The 23,082-nt window shown below is 41.4% G+C and overlaps 1 non-coding gene across 1 annotated transcript; it reads left to right on the forward strand.

The window, feature by feature from the left end:
• Positions 1-17,977: 17,977 nt before the first annotated feature.
• LOC130977689 (small nucleolar RNA R71) lies at positions 17,978-18,084 on the forward strand. The gene has a single exon (XR_009085372.1). It is a non-coding gene; the product is annotated as a small nucleolar RNA R71 (small nucleolar RNA).
• Positions 18,085-23,082: the final 4,998 nt, after the last annotated feature.

Below are 23,082 nucleotides of genomic sequence, written 5' to 3' on the forward strand. Positions count from 1 at the left end.
CACAGTGGTATTTTTGAGAATAGAGTGTAGTTAAAATCCTCAAACAGTTAGCGTGTTAATAGAGGCAAATCTTCAAACAGTTAGTGGGTTAGTCAAAAATAAAGAAAAAGTGCTTGATCTAAACTACCACCTCACTTAATCATTGTCAATCTAATCAATCCCCGGCAACGACGCCAAAAACTTGATGTGCGGAAAACGATCCGACACAAAACTCACTGGTGCACGAAATTGTGATCAATACTTTTCACATCTCAAATAATCCCTAGTAATGGCTCCAAAGACTTGGTGCTCAATACCATGGCATAAACACAACTTCGCACAACTAACCAGCAAGTGCACTGGGTCGTCCAAGTAATAAACCTTACGCGAGTAAGGGTCGATCCCACGGAGATTGGTGGTATGAAGCAAGCTATGGTCACCTTGTAAATCTCAATCAGGCAGACTCAAATGGGTATAGATGATGAATAATGCATAAAGATAAAGATAGAGATACTTATGTATATCATTGGTGTTAGAGCTTCAGACAAGCGTATGAAGATGCCTTCCCTTCCGTCTCTCTGCTTTCCTACTGTCTTCATCCAATCCTTCTTACTCCTTTCCATGGCAAGCTCGTGTAGGGTTTCACCGTTGTCAATGGCTACCTCCCATCCTCTCATTGGAAATACGTTCCTGATACTCTGTCACAGCATAGGCTATCCATCTGTCGGTTCTCAATCAGGCCGGAATAGAATCCAGTGATTCTTTTGCGTCTGTCACTAACGCCCCGCCCTCAGGAGTTTGAAGCACGTCACAGTCATTCAATCATTGAATCCTACTCAGAATACCACAGACAAGGTTAGACCTTCCGGATTCTCTTGAATGCCGCCATCAGTTCTCGCCTATACCACGAAGATTCTGATCTCACGGAATGGCTGGCTCGTTTGTCAGGCGAGCACTCGGTTGTCAGGCGATCAACCATGCATCATGCAATTAGAAATCCAAGAGATATTCACTAAGCCTCGTATGCTTGTAGAACAAGAATGGTTGTCAGTCACCTTGTTCATGAGTGAGAATGATGATGAGTGTCAATCATCACCTTCATCAAGTTGAAGAACAAGTGATATCTTGGACAAAGAACAAGCGGAATTGAATAGAAGAACAATAGTAATTGCATTAATACTCGAGGTACAGCAGAGCTCCACACCTTAATCTATGGTGTGTAGAAACTCCACCGTTGAAAATACATAAGAACAAGGTCTAGGCATGGCCGTGAGGCCAGCCTCCCAAAGTGATCAAAAGATCTAAAGAAAAGGTTCCAAAGATCAGAAGATGTCAAATACAATAGCAAAAGGTCCTACTTATAGAAAACTAGTAGCCTAAAGTGTACAGAGATGAGTAAATGACATAAAAATCCACTTCCGGGCCCACTTGGTGTGTGCTTGGGCTGAGCAATGAAGCATTTTCGTGTAGAGACTCTTCTTGGAGTTAAACATGTAATACCCGGTCTAACCGAAATTAATTAAATAATGAGTAAGTAGGAGCGATTATGGTTGGAAGATTTGGCAATTGGAATTTGATGATTTCAATATGATATTTGGATTCAGTGAATTTTTCCGAGTCGGAAGACATAGTTTTCTGCGTAAAAGTGCGCAGTGGAATTTTGACCGGTAGTACCAACTGAGACCTGTCTGGTAATGCAGCTGAGAAAGTTGATTATGAGTAAATAAGATTAAGAAATGAGGAATTATAATTAGGGGAGGTAGAAATATTTGAAGTGCGATTTAGAGCGCTAATCTTAAAGGTTTTGGTCCAAAATTGGGCCAACGGACAAAAATAAGTGAACCAGGCCTAAGTGGGCCCAAGACCCAACATATATAAACATTAGTTATGAGCATTTCAGCTCATTTTACCCTAAACAGAAGGGTTGGGGCGCTGAATTAAGAAGAGAGAAGAGAAGAGAGAAAACCTAACTCTCTTTGATCTTCAAACCACCATAACTTGAGCTACGGAGCTCCGATTGACGAGCCGTTTGCGGCCACGCGTCGCTCTTCTCATTCTCTACATTTCTATCTAAGTTTTGTGGTGAGTATTCCATTCATCTCTGCCCAGTTTTCGAAATTTCCCACTGTTACACGTTTTTGGGAAGTTAGTGTTGAAATCTTGTGATTTTGGGTGTTTAGGGATACTCCAACATGGATTCTAAGTGGGTTCTATCCCTACTTCATATGGGCTGGGGTAAGAAGTGCTCAAACCCTTGTGATTTGTCATTTTAATGAGCCCTAGGTTGATGTATGTATGTAATGTTGGTTATGTTAGTGCATTTGATGGTTTTGGTGCACAATTGGGAGATTGGTGTTGCTTGAGGAGCTTTGGTGAGGCTTGGAGCTAAGGGTTGGTGGAGACTTCCATAGAAGAGGCTCAATTGATTTGGCTACAAGAGGTACGGTTTAAGTTTCATTTAAGTACCGTGTGGTGTGATGAGAATTCCTAGGCTAGATGCCCCTAGGATTAAGTTTGGATTGTGTAAATGGTTGATGCTAATATGCATAGTTGGTATGTAATGTGAATTGATGATTGGGTTGAGAATTGTGTGGCCTTGTATGCTTGGTGTATTGAAAATTTGATGTATGGGGTAATGAGTATTAATTTGTGGTTTATACATTTAAATTGTGAAATTGGGCCGGAGGCCGTATATTTTGGGCCGGAGGCCGGAAAAAGGTAAGAAAGGTAAGTTGATGTGTGCATTGTATGATGACACAAGTGATTGGATGAATTTCATATAATGAATATATGAATGATTGGGTTGGTTATTGAATAATGAGGTTTGAGGAGTTGAAGTGTGGAAATTGGTAAACTTTGGGTGAAATAGTATAGATGGGGTATGTTTGATTTTGGTTGAGATATATTATGTGGTCATATATGTGAGTATGATTATTGATGCCTTGATGGTATGATAATGCGTGAGAGATATGTATGTTGTGATATATGCTTGAGAAATGATTAAGGTTGATTTGGGGGTGAAACCACGTGACAGTGAATATGATATTGATTATGTACAAGGGTGATTTATTGGAATTGATGTTGTTGAGAATTGGCATGAGGAGTAGTATATGATATGTCAATATGTTTGAGTTTGAGCCACTTGGGTGAAGTGGGCTAAATGATGAGTTAGTGATTTGGTATATTGTGGTTATGTGTCAATGTGTGAGTTGAGGAGGCTTGATGTTGAAATTGATACATTTGATTGATTTCAAAGAAAAGGGATGAAATTGGCATGTTTTGATTGATTTTGAAAAGAGTTGAAAATGGTTTGTTTTGAAAATGGCATATTGTGGTTTTGTATAAAAATATGATTTTGGGCATACTTTGGCGGAACATAACTTGGACTACGGATCTCTGTTTTGTACCAAATCTGTTTAGAAATGAAATTTGATCCGGGATGTCCATGCCGTTCGAAGAACGGTTGAAAAATGATTTAAAATGAGGAAGTTATGTCCGTTGGAAGATTGGGGTAAAAATCTGTGAAATTCTGCAGCTTTTAACTTAGAAAATTTTTAGCAGAATGACCCCTTGCGCGTGGGCGCACCTGGCGCGTACGCGCCGATCTTCCGAAAAGTGCCATCCACGCGTACGCGTGGTGTGCGCGGGCGCGCCGATCGTGCTGCACCCAATGCCCAGCCATTTTCCCGAGAGTTATGCCAGAACTGTGCCGGTGTTGTGCCTGGGCACGAGAACACCCGCGCGTACGCGTGGTTGACGTGTGCGCGCCGATGGGCAAGTTTGGTATCCACGCGTTAGCGTGCATGACGCTTACGCGTCGATGAGTTTTTAAGGCCATCCACGCGTGCGCGTGGAGTGCGCGTACGCGCGGCTCTGTTTTCATCCCAAAGTTGATTTTTGAGTTTTGAAAGCCAAATCTCATACTTCTAGGCCTCCGATCTCACCACTTATGTCTTAAATCATTATGACATGTCTAGCTATTAGAAAAGGGCTAGTGAATGAGGTAACTTGCGAGTGAAGCAAGGGGAAAATGAATAATCAATGAGGATCATTGATGATTATGTGAGATGTGGAGGATGGTGGTGGAAGTGCTTGTTATGCCATTGGCCGAAGGGCCGTGATTGTTTATGAATTGGCTGGTTCTGGATTGAACCGTGAGCCGGAATAGCTGTGTATGCTATGAATATTGGCTGGTTATGGATTTAACCGTGAGCCGGATGGCTGATATGGATGTTGATCCATGGATGAGAATTCATGCATGTTTATGCTGAATTATTGATAATTGTGATTTGCACTTTCACTATCTGAGATGCGAGTTTCCCTGGGTAGTAGCAGTGGCTAGTCCACTTGCTCCGGGTATGAGACGGAAAATGATGTTTATGATAAATGAGTTAATTATGGAGTTTTGAATGAATGTAACTCTGATACCTGGGTAGTAGTAAGGGTTGGGGTTCGTCCCACTTACTCCAGGATAATGTTTGAGATTTGATAACAATGAGGATTGATAATATGAATTGAGATTGAATGAATATATGCATGAGATACCTGGGCAGTAGCAAGGGTTGTGGTTCGTCCCGCTTGCTCCGGGTTAATGCTTGAGATACCTGGGCAGTAGCAAGGGTTGTGGTTCGTCCCACTTGCTCCAGGTCAGAGATTGTGACGCCTGGGTAGTAGCGGTAGTAGTGGTGAATCCACTCGCTCCAGGTTGAGCTGTTAAACACCCGCCTGGGTAGTAGCCGCAGTAGTGGTTGTTCCACTGGCTCTGGGTTGAGCGGGTAGTAGCAAGGGGGTTGTAGCTCAAACCTACTTGCTCCGCAAGGGGTGTTTCTGTCCATGGTTAGCTACCAGGACGTGTCGGGTTGGCTATATAACCGACAGATGATATCATCAGCCATAGGGCAGGCATACATCATTCGCATATGTTTGAATTGTTTGGGTTTGCCTATTTGTCTTGGATTTCTATATCATATATGCTATATTACCTGATTACATGCTACTTGTCCTTTTTGTACCTTATTTGTGTATTACTTGTCTGTATTGCTTGTGTTTGTACAACTGAGAGATCCCTCATGATGGTGTTGGTGGATGTTGGGGGCTGTTCTTGATGAGATGAATTGATAATGCGATTGCATAATGATGATGATTTTTGAATGAGATCATTTGAGCCCCCTGGGTAGACGCCGTGATGTGATTTCACTAGCTCCAAGCGAGGGTATGATGTATTGATATAGATCTGCTGAGGCAGAGCAACTGGTAATGATTTTGCCTATGATTCTGAGTCTGATTCGTGAAGGAATCAGCGGATTGGGAAACATGTGTAACATGAACTAGATTTAGTACCCCCTTACGACAGAAGCCTATTTATGGATTAGTGAGAATCTAGGCTGGATACTTGGTGAAAAGGAGTTTAGGATGCTTAGTGAGTTTTTATTGCAGTGCATTGTATTTATTTGGCACTTTTACCGTACTGGGAACCCATGGGCCCGGGGTTCTCATTCCGTATATATCACTTGTTTTTTCAGATACAGGTTCAGGTGCTCAGAAGTGAGCTGTGGTTCGTCTGAGAGCCGGCGAAGATCCTTATTTTCTCTACTTTGTGTTTTGCTTAGAATCTCTCCACCTTTGTTTTGAAAAGATTATATTATGTACTGAACTCTTTTGGAACTTGCCTATAGAGGCTTTTATGTTTCCTTTGGGAGAGATTAGGATATATTGTTGTCAACTGCTTTCATACTGTACCCTAGCCGGCCTAAACTTCGCGGGTCGCGACTAGTGGCTATTTACTTATGTTATATACATATCTATCTGTTATCTATCTCTTAATCTCCTTTATGCCTTGTCCGTATATCGCTTTCGACTTCACGGTTTAACTTTTCGTTGTCGAAACGTGAGTGATACATCTTCGCGATTTTATTTCTACTCTTTTCAGGCTTCTCGATTAATACTCCTTTCAAAATTACCTATATTTATATATTAAAAATCCACCTGAGGGTCGTACCACCGTAATATCACTGACTTATGACTCGAGCATAAGGATTTGAATATTAGGGTGTTACATTATGGTATCAGAGCAGTTCGTCCTCGTGAGCCTGAGGGATGGAACTGCTTATGCTTCAATGCATACTCTGAGTCTGTGCCTGTGCTAGTTAGGGTATCTAACCGATACATCTAGCATGAAGTCCATGAGTGTACCTTTGGTACTTTGAAGCACTATACTTCCGATATTGAGACTGATCAACTTGATATCGATTGTTTGGTGTGTATAGGAACCAGATGGCGCCTCGTGGACCCAGTCAGGGACGTGAGAGAGATCGTACTAGCACGCAGGAACCGGAAGTTAACCCGAATAACCCGGTAAACCTTATGGCGGCGTTGGAGAATATGGCTGCTGCTATGCAAGCCACTGCGGAGGCTCTTGGGCAACAGATAAACAATAATGGCAATGGTGGAAGAGGAGCTCAAGGCCCGATGACACTGGCAACTTTCTTAAAGGTTAATCCACCTAAGTTCAAGGGAACCACTAATCCGACTGAGGCTGACACTTGGTTTCAGGCCATGGAGCGAGCACTGCAAGCGCAGTTGGTGCCTGAAGAGCAGTGTGTTGAATTTGCTACCTATCTGCTCACGGGGGAAGCATCGCATTGGTGGCAAGGGGCTCGACGTCTCCTGCAGCAGGGGAATGATCCTATCACCTGGGGTGCCTTCCAAGTGGAATTCTATAGGAAGTACTTTCCAAATTCCGCCAGGACGGCCAAGGAATTGGAGTTACTACAGCTGAAGCAAGGTGCTATGTCCGTATCTGAGTATACAGACAAATTTGAGGAGCTATTCAGGTTTTCCCGCATGTGTCAGGGAGCTCCGGGAGACTTCGAGGAATGGAAGTGTATTAAGTATGAGGGAGGACTTCGAAGTGAAATCCTGAGCTCCGTTGGACCGATGGAGATTAGGGTCTTCTCTGAACTTGTGAACAAGAGCCGTATTGCTGAAGAATGTGTGAGGAAGGCTGTTGAGGCAAAGAATGACCGTCGGGAGTCCCACCGCAGGGAGCACAATCAAGAATACCCAACAAGGGGTCGAGAGTTTAAGGAGAGAGAATACATACAACACTTTCCCCAAGGATGGAATAACTTTACAACGCGTGAGGAGTCCCAAAGAAACGGTAAGGGAAAGCGAACAGCGACTGCTTCTAATGTTTTGAGCTGTCAGAGGTGTGGAAGTCATCACCCAAATAGGCCATGCCGATTGGGGTTAGGCGTATGTTACAAGTGCGGGTTACCAGGGCATGTATCAAGAAATTGCCAACAAGGAGAGAGTCAGGATGCGGGCCGATTGCGACAGTAAGATTGAGGTAATTGCAATAATCAAGCTTAAATGGCAGTGTGTGATTTTATAATACCGCCTATACAGTAAAACTGGAAATGTCAAGCTTAATATTAGACTGAGAAGCAAACCGGATGGTCCGAGTAAGGAATTGCCTTAATACAAATGGATAAATGCCTGTGATGTAAATAATTTTCTGTTGAGAATGATGTGTTGTGTTTGTTATATAGTTGGTTAATCTCTAGATTTTGGTAAAACGGATTGACCCGTGACTTTTAGTTCCGTGGATTTAAATAGATAAGGGATTGTCCTAAATGAGGGATTTGGACACGTTGATTTGAAATGCCAGTCATACTAAGTTGTGGTTGGGTACTTGAGGAAATAAGTGATGGAGCTAATACTTGACGAGAAATCAAAGTGGCATGGCGGAAGCTTGCTAAAAGCGTTAGCATAGTATGGTAATAATAAGGAAAAGTGGGATATGATTAAAAATGCTTTATGCTTTGAGTACTTAAAAGTTTAGTGAGCTTATACAGATACTGATTCTCGATAATTGGAATTAATTGCGACGGTGAGCCTTAATGGTTCTGAAATGGATGAGGAAATTACCATTGATGCATAGTCGGATTTAGATGATGATTGAGTGCAAGTTGTCGTGTTCGAGAGATGAGTGCTATGATGTTTGGTCATGGTGACCTTGGATTAGATTGAGGTTTATAATGATCGGTTTCGAAAGGCGAATGTGAAAACCACTAAATTGAAATGCTGATGTGGTACTTAGATTGGTTTGAGGAAACCCGTGACGGGTGGTAGACTCCAGTTTTTAGGAGAGGTACTGTCGAGTTTTTTTTCAATAATTCGAGGATGTGTTGGTTATAGTTTCGAGAATGATCTTTGATTGATTATAGTGATATGGAATGATGGCTATGATCAACGATGATGGCAATATTATTGATGTCATGATTTGAGATTTAATAGGGTGTGGGTTGATGAGACGGTAAAAGTAAGGAACGAATGACCGAGATCCTCAGAAATAGAGAAATCAGAGCGCGGCAACGGAAGCGCGCAGAGTAAAAGGGACCTTGGAACTGTTATGTGTTTGATATAAAGGCATACTATGCTCGCGTACTCGTAGTGATGGATGGAATTTTCGAGGGCGAAAATTTCTGTTAGGGGGGTAGAATGTAATACCCGGTCTAACCGAAATTAATTAAATAATGAGTAAGTAGGAGCGATTATGGTTGGAAGATTTGGCAATTGGAATTTGATGATTTCAATATGATATTTGGATTCAGTGAATTTTTCCGAGTCGGAAGACATAGTTTTCTGCGTAAAAGTGCGCAGTGGAATTTTGACCGGTAGTACCAACTGAGACCTGTCTGGTAATGCAGCTGAGAAAGTTGATTATGAGTAAATAAGATTAAGAAATGAGGAATTATAATTAGGGGAGGTAGAAATATTTGAAGTGCGATTTAGAGCGCTAATCTTAAAGGTTTTGGTCCAAAATTGGGCCAACGGACAAAAATAAGTGAACCGGGCCTAAGTGGGCCCAAGACCCAACATATATAAACATTAGTTATGAGCATTTCAGCTCATTTTACCCTAAAAAGAAGGGTTGGGGCGCTGAATTAAGAAGAGAGAAGAGAAGAGAGAAAACCTAACTCTCTTTGATCTTCAAACCACCATAACTTGAGCTACGGAGCTCCGATTGACGAGCCGTTTGCGGCCACGCGTCGCTCTTCTCATCCTCTACATTTCTATCTAAGTTTTGTGGTGAGTATTCCATTCATCTCTGCCCAGTTTTCGAAATTCCCCACTGTTACACGTTTTTGGGAAGTTAGTGTTGAAATCTTGTGATTTTGGGTGTTTAGGGATACTCCAACATGGATTCTAAGTGGGTTCTATCCCTACTTCATATGGGCTGAGGTAAGAAGTGCTCAAACCCTTGTGATTTGTCATTTTAATGAGCCCTAGGTTGATGTATGTATGTAATGTTGGTTATGTTAGTGCATTTGATGGTTTTGGTGCACAATTGGGAGATTGGTGTTGCTTGAGGAGCTTTGGTGAGGCTTGGAGCTAAGGGTTGGTGGAGACTTCCATAGAAGAGGCTCAATTGATTTGGCTACAAGAGGTACGGTTTAAGTTTCATTTAAGTACCGTGTGGTGTGATGAGAATTCCTAGGCTAGATGCCCCTAGGATTAAGTTTGGATTGTGTAAATGGTTGATGCTAATATGCATAGTTGGTATGTAATGTGAATTGATGATTGGGTTGAGAATTGTGTGGCCTTGTATGCTTGGTGTATTGAAAATTTGATGTATGGGGTAATGAGTATTAATTTGTGGTTTATACATTTAAATTGTGAAATTGGGCCGGAGGCCGTATATTTTGGGCCGGAGGCCGGAAAAAGGTAAGAAAGGTAAGTTGATGTGTGCATTGTATGATGACACAAGTGATTGGATGAATTTCATATAATGAATATATGAATGATTGGGTTGGTTATTGAATAATGAGGTTTGAGGAGTTGAAGTGTGGAAATTGGTAAACTTTGGGTGAAATAGTATAGATGGGGTATGTTTGATTTTGGTTGAGATATATTATGTGGTCATATATGTGAGTATGATTATTGATGCCTTGATGGTATGATAATGCGTGAGAGATATGTATGTTGTGATATATGCTTGAGAAATGATTAAGGTTGATTTGGGGGTGAAACCACGTGACAGTGAATATGATATTGATTATGTACAAGGGTGATTTATTGGAATTGATGTTGTTGAGAATTGGCATGAGGAGTAGTATATGATATGTCAATATGTTTGAGTTTGAGCCACTTGGGTGAAGTGGGCTAAATGATGAGTTAGTGATTTGGTATATTGTGGTTATGTGTCAATGTGTGAGTTGAGGAGGCTTGATGTTGAATTTGATACATTTGATTGATTTCAAAGAAAAGGGATGAAATTGGCATGTTTTGATTGATTTTGAAAAGAGTTGAAAATGGTTTGTTTTGAAAATGGCATATTGTGATTTTGTATAAAAATATGATTTTGGGCATACTTTGGCGGAACATAACTTGGACTACGGATCTCTGTTTTGTACCAAATCTGTTTAGAAATGAAATTTGATCCGGGATGTCCATGCCGTTCGAAGAACGGTTGAAAAATGATTTAAAATGAGGAAGTTATGTCCGTTGGAAGATTGGGGTAAAAATCTGTGAAATTCTGCAGCTTTTAACTTAGAAAATTTTTAGCAGAATGACCCCTTGCGCGTGGGCGCACCTGGCGCGTACGCGCCGATCTTCCGAAAAGTGCCATCCACGCGTACGCGTGGTGTGCGCGGGCGCGCCGATCGTGCTGCACCCAATGCCCAGCCATTTTCCCGAGAGTTATGCCAGAACTGTGCCGGTGTTGTGCCTGGGGCACGAGAACACCCGCGCGTACGCGTGGTTGACGCGTGCGCGCCGATGGGCAAGTTTGGTATCCACGCGTTAGCGTGCATGACGCTTACGCGTCGATGAGTTTTTAAGGCCATCCACGCGTGCGCGTGGAGTGCGCGTACGCGCGGCTCTGTTTTCATCCCAAAGTTGATTTTTGAGTTTTGAAAGCCAAATCTCATACTTCTAGGCCTCCGATCTCACCACTTATGTCTTAAATCATTATGACATGTCTAGCTATTAGAAAAGGGCTAGTGAATGAGGTAACTTGCGAGTGAAGCAAGGGGAAAATGAATAATCAATGAGGATCATTGATGATTATGTGAGATGTGGAGGATGGTGGTGGAAGTGCTTGTTATGCCATTGGCCGAAGGGCCGTGATTGTTTATGAATTGGCTGGTTCTGGATTGAACCGTGAGCCGGAATAGCTGTGTATGCTATGAATATTGGCTGGTTATGGATTTAACCGTGAGCCGGATGGCTGATATGGATGTTGATCCATGGATGAGAATTCATGCATGTTTATGCTGAATTATTGATAATTGTGATTTGCACTTTCACTATCTGAGATGCGAGTTTCCCTGGGTAGTAGCAGTGGCTAGTCCACTTGCTCCGGGTATGAGACGGAAAATGATGTTTATGATAAATGAGTTAATTATGGAGTTTTGAATGAATGTAACTCTGATACCTGGGTAGTAGTAAGGGTTGGGGTTCGTCCCACTTACTCCAGGATAATGTTTGAGATTTGATAACAATGAGGATTGATAATATGAATTGAGATTGAATGAATATATGCATGAGATACCTGGGCAGTAGCAAGGGTTGTGGTTCGTCCCGCTTGCTCCGGGTTAATGCTGAGATACCTGGGCAGTAGCAAGGGTTGTGGTTCGTCCCACTTGCTCCAGGTCAGAGATTGTGACGCCTGGGTAGTAGCGGTAGTAGTGGTGAATCCACTCGCTCCAGGTTGAGCTGTTAAACACCCGCCTGGGTAGTAGCCGCAGTAGTGGTTGTTCCACTGGCTCTGGGTTGAGCGGGTAGTAGCAAGGGGGTTGTAGCTCAAACCTACTTGCTCCGCAAGGGGTGTTTCTGTCCATGGTTAGCTACCAGGACGTGTCGGGTTGGCTATATAACCGACAGATGATATCATCAGCCATAGGGCAGGCATACATCATTTGCATATGTTTGAATTGTTTGGGTTTGCCTATTTGTCTTGGATTTCTATATCATATATGCTATATTACCTGATTACATGCTACTTGTCCTTCTTGTACCTTATTTGTGTATTACTTGTCTGTATTGCTTGTGTTTGTACAACTGAGAGATCCCTCATGATGGTGTTGGTGGATGTTGGGGGCTGTTCTTGATGAGATGAATTGATAATGCGATTGCATAATGATGATGATTTTTGAATGAGATCATTTGAGCCCCCTGGGTAGACGCCGTGATGTGATTTCACTAGCTCCAAGCGAGGGTATGATGTATTGATATAGATCTGCTGAGGCAGAGCAACTGGTAATGATTTGCCTATGATTCTGAGTCTGATTCGTGAAGGAATCAGCGGATTGGGAAACATGTGTAACATGAACTAGATTTAGTACCCCCTTACGACAGAAGCCTATTTATGGATTAGTGAGAATCTAGGCTGGATACTTGGTGAAAAGGAGTTTAGGATGCTTAGTGAGTTTTTATTGCAGTGCATTGTATTTATTTGGCACTTTTACCGTACTGGGAACCCATGGGCCCGGGGTTCTCATTCCGTATATATCACTTGTTTTTTCAGATACAGGTTCAGGTGCTCAGAAGTGAGCTGTGGTTCGTTTGAGAGCCGGCGAAGATCCTTATTTTCTCTACTTTGTGTTTTGCTTAGAATCTCTCCACCTTTGTTTTGAAAAGATTATATTATGTACTGAACTCTTTTGGAACTTGCCTATAGAGGCTTTTATGTTTCCTTTGGGAGAGATTAGGATATATTGTTGTCAGCTGCTTTCATACTGTACCCTAGCCGGCCTAAACTTCGCGGGTCGCGACTAGTGGCTATTTACTTATGTTATATATATATCTATCTGTTATCTATCTCTTAATCTCCTTTATGCCTTGTCCGTATATCGCTTTCGACTTCACGGTTTAACTTTTCGTTGTCGAAACGTGAGTGATACGTCTTCGCGATTTTATTTCTACTCTTTTCAGGCTTCTCGATTAATACTCCTTTCAAAATTACCTATATTTATATATTAAAAATCCACCTGAGGGTCGTACCACCGTAATATCACTGACTTATGACTCGAGCATAAGGATTTGAATATTAGGGTGTTACAAAACGCCAGCTTTTATGCCAGTTTGGGCGTTTAACTCCCATTTAGGTGCCAGTTCCGGCGTTTAACGCTGGAATTTCTTGAGGTAACTTTGAACGCCGGTTTGGGCCATCAAATCTTGGGCAAAGTATGGACTATCATATATTGCTGGAAAGCCCAGGATGTCTACTTTCCAACGCCGTTGAGAGCGCGCCAATTGGGCTTCTGTAGCTCCAGAAAATCCACTTCGAGTGCAGGGAGGTCAGAATCCAACAGCATCTGCAGTCCTTTTGAGTCTCTGGATCAGATTTTTGCTCAGATCCCTCAATTTCAGCCAGAAAATACCTGAAATCACAGAAAAACACACAAACTCATAGTAAAGTCCAGAAAAGTGAATTTTAACTAAAAACTAATAAAAATATACTAAAAACTAACTAGATCATACTAAAAACATACTAAAAACAATGCCAAAAAGTGTATAAATTATCCGCTCATCACAACACCAAACTTAAATTGTTGCTTGTCCCCAAGCAACTGAAGATCAAATAAGATAAAAAGAAGAGAATATGCAATGAACTCCAAAAACATCTATGAAGATCAGTATTAATTAGATGAGCGGGGCTTTTAGCTTTTTGCCTCTGAATAGTTTTGGCATCTCACTTTATCCTTTGGAACTCAGAATGATTGGCTTCTTTAGGAACTCAGAATCCAGATAGTGTTATTGATTCTCCTAGTTAAGTATGATGATTCTTGAACACAGCTACTTTATTGAGTCTTGGCTGTGGCCCAAAGCACTCTGTCTTCCAGTATTACCACCGGATACATACATGCCACAGACACATAATTGGGTGAACCTTTTCAGATTGTGACTCAGCTTTGCTAAAGTCCCCAATTAGAGGTGTCCAGGGTTCTTAAGCACACTCTTATTGCCTTGGATCACAACTTTATTTCTTTCTTTTTCTTTCTTTTTCTTTCTTTTTCTTTTTTTTTCGGTTTTTTTTTTTCGCTTGCTTTCTCTTTCTCTTTTTTTTTTTTTTGTATTCACTGCTTTTTCTTGCTTCAAGAATCATTTTTATGATTTTTCAGATCCTCAGTAACATGTCTCCTTTTTCATCATTCTTTCAAGAGCCAACATTCATGAATCACAAATTCAAAAGACATATGCACTGTTCAAGCATACATTCAGAGAACAAAAGTGTTGCCACCACATCAAAATAATTAAACTGTTATAAAATTCAAAATTCATGCAATTCTTTTCCTTTTCAATTAAGCACGTTTTTATTTAAGAAAGGTGATGGATTCATAGGACATTCATAACTTTAAGGCATAAACACTAAGACACTAATGATCATAAGACACAAACATGGATAAACATAAGCACTAAAATTCGAAAAACAGAAGAATAAAGAACAAGGAAATCAAGGAACGGGTCCACCTTAGTGATGGCGGCTCTTCCTTCCTCTTGAAGGTCCTATGGAGTGCTTGAGCTCCTCAATGTCTCTTCCTTGCCTTTGTTGCTCCTCTCTCATGATTCTTTGATCTTCTCTTATTTCATGGAGGAGAATGGAGTGTTCTTAGTGCTCCACCCTTAGTTGTCCCATGTTGGAACTCAATTCTCCTAGGGAGGTGTTTAGTTGCTCCCAATAGTTTTGTGGAGGAAAGTGCATCCCTTGAGGCATCTCAGGGATCTCATGATGAGAGGGGTCTCTTGTGTGCTCCATCCTTTTCTTGGTAATGGGCTTGTCCTCATCAATGGGGATGTCTCCCTCTATGTCAACTCCAACTGAATAACAGAGGTGACAAATGAGATGAGGGAAGGCTAGCCTTGCCAAGGTGGAAGACTTGTCCGCCACTTTATAGAGTTCTTGGGCTATGACCTCATGAACTTCCACTTCTTCTCCAATCATGATGCTATGGATCATGATGGCTCGGTCTAGAGTAACTTCGGACCGGTTGCTAGTGGGAATGATTGAGCGTTGGATAAACTCCAACCATCCTCTAGCCACGGGTTTGAGGTCATGCCTTCTCAATTGAACCGGCTTGCCTCTTGAATCTCTCTTCCATTGTGCGCCTCTTCACATATGATTGTGAGGACTTGGTCCAACCTTTGATCAAAGTTGACCCTTCTTGTGTAAGGATGTTCATCTCCTTGCATCATAGGCAAGTTGAACGCCACCCTCACACTTTCCGGACTAAAATCCAAGTATTTCCCCCGAACCATTGTGAGATAATTCTTTGGATCCGGGTTCATACTTTGATCATGGTTCTTGGTGATCCATGCATTGGCATAGAACTCTTGAACCATCAAGATTCCGACTTGTTGAATGGGGTTGGTAAACACTTCCCAACCTCTTCTTCGGATCTCATGGCGGATCTCCGGATATTCACCCTTTTTGAGTGAAAAGGGGACCTCGGGGATCACCTTCTTCAAGGCCACAACTTCATAGAAGTGGTCTTGATGCACCCTTGAGATGAATCTATCCATCTCCCATGGCTCGGAGGTGGAAGCTTTTGCTTTCCCTTTCCTCTTTCTAGAGGTTTCTCCGGCCTTGGATGCTATAATGGTTATGGAAAAAAGAAAAAGCAACGCTTTTACCACACCAAACTTAAAATGTTTGCTCGTCCTCGAGCAAAAGAAGAAAGAAGAGAGTAGAAGAAGAAGAAATGAGGAAGAAGGAAATGGCTTATGTATTCGGCCAAGAAGGGGGGAAGTGGTGTTTAGGTTGTGTGAAAATGAAGGAATGAAGAAGGGTATTTGGGGAAGAGGTGTTGAGGTGATTGGTGAATGGGGGAAGAAGAGAGAGAGTGGTGGTGGGGTCCTGTGGGGTCCACAGATCCTGTGGTGTCAAGGAAAAGTCATCCCTGCACCACATGTTGCTCAAAATCACGTTTTGAGCCATTTCTGGCGTTAAACGCCGGGCTGGTGCCCATTCCTGGCGTTTAACGCCAGGTTCTTGCCCTTTTCTGGCGTTTAACGCCAGTCTGGTGCCCATTTCTGGCGTTAAACGCCCAGAATGGTGCCAGACTGGGCGTTAAACGCCCAACTGCTAGGCTTACTGGCGTTTAAACGCCAGCAGCTTCTTCCTCCAGGGTGTGCTGTTTTTCTTCCTGTTTTTCATTCTGTTTTTGCTTTTTCAATTAATTTTATGACTTCTCATGATCATCAACCTACAAAATAAAGTAAAATAACAAAAGAAAATAGATAAAATATAATCATTGGGTTGCCTCCCAACAAGCGCTTCTTTAATGTCAGTAGCTTGACAGAGGGTTCTCATGGAGCCTCACAGATACTCAGAGTAATGTTGGAACCTCCCAACACCAAACTTAGAGTTTGAATGTGGTGGTTCAACACCAAACTTAGAGTTTGGTTGTGGCCTCCCAACACCAAACTTAGAGTTTGACTGTGGGGGCTCTGTTTGTCTCTGATTTGAGAGAAGCTCTTCATGCTTCTTCTCCATGGTGACAGAGGGATATCCTTGAGCCTTAAACACATAGGATTTTTCATTCACTTGAATGATCAGTTCACCTCTATCAACATCAATCACAGCCTTTGCTGTGGCTAGGAAAGGTCTGCCAAGGATGATGGTTTCATCCATGCATTTCCCAGTTTCTAGGACTATGAAATCAGTAGGTATGTAATGGTCTTCAATCTTAACCAAAACATTCTCTACAAGTCCATGAGCTTGTTTTCTTGAGTTGTCTGCCATCTCTAGTGAGATTCTTGCAGCTTGCACCTCAAAGATCCCTAACTTCTCCATTACAGAGAGAGGCATGAGGTTTACACTTGACCCTAAGTCACACAGAGCCTTCTTGAAGGTCATGGTGCCTATGGTACAAGGTATGGAAAACTTCCCAGGGTCTTGTCTCTTTTGAGGTAATTTCTGCCTAGACAAGTCATCCAGTTCTTTGGTGAGCAAGGGAGGTTCATTCTTCCAAGTCTCATTTCCAAATAACTTGTCATTTAGCTTCATGATTGCTCCAAGATATTTAGCAACTTGCTCTTCAGTGACATACTCATCCTCTTCAGAGGAGGAATACTCATCAGAGCTCATGAAAGGCAGAAGTAAGTCCAATGGAATCTCTATGGTCTCATTTTGAGCCTCAGATTCCCATGGTTCCTCATTGAGGAACTCAGTGGAGGTCAGTGCACGTCCATTGAGGTCTTCCTCAGTGGCGTTCACTTCCTCCCCATCCTTTCCAAATTCGGCCATATTGATGGCTTTGCACTCTCCTTTTGGATTTTCTTCTGTGTTGCTTGGGAGAGTACTTGGAGGGAGTTCAATAACTTTCTTGCTCAGCTGTCCCACTTGTGCCTCCAAATTTCTAATGGAGGACCTTGTTTCATTCATGAAACTTTTAGTGGTTTTAATTAGATCAGAGACCATGGTTGCTAAGTCAGAGGGGTTCTGCTTAGGATTCTCTGTCTGTTGCTGAGAAGATGATGGAAAAGGTTTGCCATTGTTAAACCTGTTTCTTCCACCATTATTATTGAAACCTTGTTGAGGCCTCTCTTGATTCTTCCATGAGAGATTTGGGTGATTTCTCCATGAAGAATTATAGGTGTTACCATAGGGTTCTCCTAGGTAATTCACCTCTTCCATTGAAGGGTTCTCAGGATCATAAGCTTCTTCCTCAGATGAAGCTTCCTTAGTACTGCCAGGTGCACTTTGCATTCCAGACAGACTTTGAGAAATCAAATTGACTTGTTGAGTCAATATCTTGTTCTGAGCCAAGATGGCGTTCAGAGTGTCAATCAAGAACTCTTCTGACTAGTCCCATTGTTCACAGGATTTCTTTCAGAAGTGTACATGAATTGGTTATTTGCAACCATTTCAATTAGCTCTGAGCTCTGTAGGCATCTTCTTCAGATGAAGAGATCCTCCAGCAGAGCTATCCAAAGACATTTTGGATAGTTCAGAGAGACCATCATAGAAAATTCTATGATGCCATTCAGAAAGCATGTCTGAGGGACATTTCTGATCAATTGTTTGTATCTTTCCCAAGCTTCATAGAGGGATTCACCATCCTTCTGTCTGAAGGTTTGGACTTCCACTCTAAGCTTACTCCATTTTTGAGGTGGAAAGAACTTGCCAAGAAGGCATTGACTAGCTTTTCCCAAGAGTTCAGGCTATCCTTAGGTTGAGAGTCCAACCATATTCTAGCTCTGTCTCTTACAGCAAAAGGGAATAGCATCAGTCTATAGACCTCAGGGTCTACCCCATTAGTCTTGACTGTGTCACAGATTTGCAAGAATTCAGCTAAAAAAACTGATGTGGATCTTCATTGGAAGTCCATGGAACTTGCAATTCTGTTGCAGTAGAGAAACCAACTGAGGCTTAAGCTCAAAGTTGTTTGCTCCAATGGCAGGGATAGAGATGCTTCTCCCATAGAAGTCAGGAGTAGGTGCAGTAAAGTCACCCAGCACCTTCCTTGCATTGTTGGCATTGTTGTTATTTTCGGCTGCCATGAGTTCTCTTCTTTGAAGAATTCGGTCAGGTCCTCTAAAGAGAGTTGTGCTTGGCTTCTCTTAGCTTTCTCTTCAAGGTCCTTTCAGGTTCAGGGTCAGCTTCAACAAGAATGCCTTTGTCTCTGCTCCTGCTCATATGAAAGAGAAGAGAACAAGAAAATGTGGAATCCTCTATTTCACAGTATAGAGATTCCTGAGGTGTCAGAAGAACAGAAAATAGAAGAAGGAGGGTAGAAGAATTCGAACTTGATTAGATAGAGGTCTTAGAAGTTAAAAAGATTTGATTGAAAAATTATTTTGAAAAAGATGTGGTTAAGAAGATATGAAAAGATTTGATTTGAAACCATTTTAAAAGATATGATTTGAAAACAATTTTTAAATAGATTTGATTTAAGAATTAATGACTTGCCTAACAAGAAAAGATATGATTCAAACATTAAACCTTTCTCAACAGAAAAGGCAACAAATTTGAGATGTTCATCAAATCATAATTGTTAGTAAGTATCTTTGAAAAAGGAAAGGAATTGATTTGAAAACATTTGATTGAAAAGATATGATTTGAAAAAGATTTGATTTTGAAAAACTTTGAAAACTTAGAAAAATTTGATTTTGAAAACAAAATCTTCCTCTTAGCACCATCCTGGCGTTAAACGCCCAGAATGGTATCCATTCTGGCGTTTAACGCCCAAAATGCACCCTTTTTGGGCGTTAAACGCCCAACCAGGTACCCTGGCTGGCGTTTAAACGCCAGTCTGTCTTCTTCACTGGGCATTTTCGAATGCTCAGCTTTTTCTGTATAATTCCTCTGCAGTATGTTCTAAATCTTCATTTCTTTGTGTTATTGACTTGAAAAGACACAAATTAAAAATATTTTTGGATTTTTAACAATCAAAATGCAACAAGAATCAAATAACAATGCATGCAAGACACCAAACTTAGCAGTTTGTATACTATTGACACTACATGAGACACATAAACACTCAAGTCAAAAGAATTTAAAGATCAGAGTAAGAAATCATCAAGAATTACTTGAAGATCCTTAAGACACATGAATGAATGTATGCAATTGACACCAAACTTAAGATGAGACACTAGACTTAAGCAAGAAACATCAAATATTTTTGGTTTTTTTTTATTTTGTGAATTTTTTTTTGATTTTGTGAATTTTTTTTTTTGTGATTTTCGAAAATTAAGTGGAAAAAGATATCAAAATTCTTAATGAGAATTCCAGGAATCAGTGCAATGCTAGTCTAAGACTCCGGTCCAGGAATTAGACATGGCTTCACAGCCAGCCAAGCTTTCAAAGAAAGCTTCGGTCCAAAACACTAGACATGGCCAAAGGCCAGCCAAGCCTTAGCAGATCACTGCTCCAAAAGCAAGATCAATAAGCTCTTGTGATGATAAGTTGAAACCTCGGTCCAATGAATTTAGACATGGCTTTACAGCCAGCAGATTTCAGCAAATCATCATGAAACTCTAGAATTCATCTTCAGAATTTCGAAAAAATAAATGCCTAATCTAAGCAACAAGATGAACCGTCAGTTGTCCATACACAAGAACAATCCCCGGCAACGGCGCCAAAAACTTGGTGCACGAAATTGTGATCAATACTTTTCACATCTCAAATAATCCCTAGTAATGGCTCCAAAGACTGGTGCTCAATACCATGGCATAAACACAACTTCGCACAACTAACCAGCAAGTGCACTGGGTCGTCCAAGTAATAACCTTACGCAAGTAAGGGTCGATCCCACGGAGATTGGTGGTATGAAGCAAGCTATGGTCACCTTGTAAATCTCAGTCAGGCAGACTCAATGGGTATAGATGATGAATAAGCATAAAGATAAAGATAGATACTTATGTATATCATTGGTGTTAGAGCTTCAGACAAGCGTATGAAGATTCTTCCGTCTCTCTGCTTTCCTACTGTCTTCATCCAATCCTTCTTACCCTTTCCATGGCAAGCTCGTGTAGGGTTTCACCGTTGTCAATGGCTACCTCCATCCTCTCATGGAAATACGTTCCTGATACTCTGTCACAGCATAGGCTATCCATCTCTTTTGCGTCTGTCACTAACGCCCGCCTCAGGAGTTTGAAGCACGTCACAGTCATTCAATCATTGAATCCTACTCAGAATACCACAGACAAGGTTAGACCTTCCGGATTTCTTGAATGCCGCATCAGTTCTCGCCTATACCACGAAGATTCTGATCTCACGGAATGGCTGGCTCGTTTGTCAGGCGAGCACTCGGTGTCAGGCGATCACAGCATCATGCAATCAGAAATCCAAGAGATTCACCTTGTTCATGAGTGAGAATGATGATGAGTGTCAATCATCACCTTCATCAAGTTGAAGAGCAAGTGATATCTTGGACAAAGAACAAGCGGAATTGAATAGAAGAACAATAGTAATTGCATTAATACTCGAGGTACAGCAGAGCTCCACACCTTAATCTATGGTGTGTAGAAACTCCACCGTTGAAAATACATAAGAACAAGGTCTAGGCATGGCCGTGAGGCCAGCCTCCCAAAGTGATCAAAAGATCTAAAGAAAAGGTTCCAAAGATCAGAAGATGTCAAATACAATAGCAAAAGGTCCTACTTATAGAAAACTAGTAGCCTAAAGTGTACAGAGATGAGTAAATGACATAAAAATCCACTTCCGGGCCCACTTGGTGTGTGCTTGGGCTGAGCAATGAAGCATTTTCGTGTAGAGACTCTTCTTGGAGTTAAACGCCAGCTTTTATGCCAGTTTGGGCGTTTAACTCCCATTTAGGTGCCAGTTCCGGCGTTTAATGCTGGAATTTCTTGAGGTGACTTTGAACGCCGGTTTGGGCCATCAAATCTTGGGCAAAGTATGGACTATCATATATTGCTGGAACGCCCAGGATGTCTACTTTCCAACGCCGTTGAGAGCGCGCCAATTGGGCTTCTGTAGCTCCAGAAAATCCACTTCGAGTGCAGGGAGGTCAGAATCCAACAGCATCTGCAGTCCTTTTGAGTCTCTGGATCAGATTTTTGCTCAGATCCCTCAATTTCAGCCAGGAAATACCTGAAATCACAGAAAAACACACAAACTCATAGTAAAGTCCAGAAAAGTGAATTTTAACTAAAAACTAATAAAAATATACTAAAAACTAACTAGATCATACTAAAAACATACTAAAAACAATGCCAAAAAGTGTATAAATTATCCGCTCATCACTCACCGGCAAGTGCACCGGGTCGCATCAAGTAATAAAAACTCACGGGAGTGAGGTCGATCCCACAGGGATTGAAGGATTGAGCAATTTTAGTTTAGTGGTTGATTTAGTCAAGCGAATCAAGATTTGGTTGAGTGATTTGTGATTTGCAGAATTTAAATTGCATAGAAAGTAAAGGGAATGGGTAATTGGCATGAAAATAAAGAGAAAAGTGTTGAATCTTAAAGAACAAGAAATTAAATGGCAGAAACTTAGAACGCAGGAAATGTAAATTGCAAAATCTTAAAATGCAAGAAAGTAAATGGCGTGAATTGTAAAGGGAATTGGGAGTTGAATTTGCAGAAATTAAACAAGGAAAAGTAAAATTGCAACAAGCAGAGAATTAGAAAATGGCTTGGATTGAACGGATCTTAAACAGCAAAGTAAATGAGCATGGAAATAATAAACAGAGAGTGGTAAATGGGGAATCCGGATCTCAGGACCCAAGAGACTAAAACCAAGTCTAGATCTCAATGCCTTCCTAGATCCACAAGAACAATTGCAAGGAAATTGTAAATTGCAAGGAAATTAGATGAAGAAGCAAGTAACAGAAATGGAAATTCAATTGCAGTAAAAATAAACAAGATCCAAGGTGAGATTGAAACAGAATTTCTTCAATTCTCTCCTAAGATCCGAAGCAAGGAAAGTAAAAAGTGCTTGGCAAGAACAAGGAAGAAGAGAGAGAATTAAAACAATGCTAGAATGTAAAAGTAAGCCCTCTAACCGAAAAAAAAGCTTATGAACTAAAAAGGGAAGCTCCCCGAATAACTTGAATTCTTCACTTTCTTCAAATTATCTTCAAGCCTTGAGTTGGGCCTTTGCTCTTGGTGGAATTGGGTTGAAAGAGGCCTTGGTTGATTGCTCTTGAAGTTTGGAGAGGAACCAAAGTGAACCAATTGAACCGGATTGGATTTTTGTAGAAGTTGGAGTAAAAGTTTGAGCCAAAGTTAGGGGTCTAACTTTTGCTCAAACGTTTCATATCAGATAGCCAAATTTACTGATGCCAACGTTGGTGCAAAAGTTAGGGGTCTAACTTTTGCTCCAACGTTGGCCCTTCCTAATGCACCAAGGACGCCAACGTTAGCCCAAAAGTTAGGGGGCTAACGTTGGCGCAAACCTGAGGAACCTATGGACAAATTTTTCATGCCAACGTTAGCCTCCAAGTTAGGGGGCTAACGTTGGCGCAAACGTTGAGTAGCCCAGGAGTGTTTTTCAAATTCTCACGTTAGCCTCCAAGTTAGGGGTCTAACTTTGAGGCTAACTTTTTACCCAAAAGTTTGTGCAAAAGTTTGAGGGCTAACTTCAAGTCCAACTTTATACTTCATGGTTCAATTTCACTTGTTTCATTGTC

The sequence above is a fragment of the Arachis stenosperma genome, chromosome 4 (assembly GCF_014773155.1).
Source record: "Arachis stenosperma cultivar V10309 chromosome 4, arast.V10309.gnm1.PFL2, whole genome shotgun sequence".
Classification (NCBI taxonomy): Eukaryota; Viridiplantae; Streptophyta; class Magnoliopsida; order Fabales; family Fabaceae; genus Arachis; species Arachis stenosperma.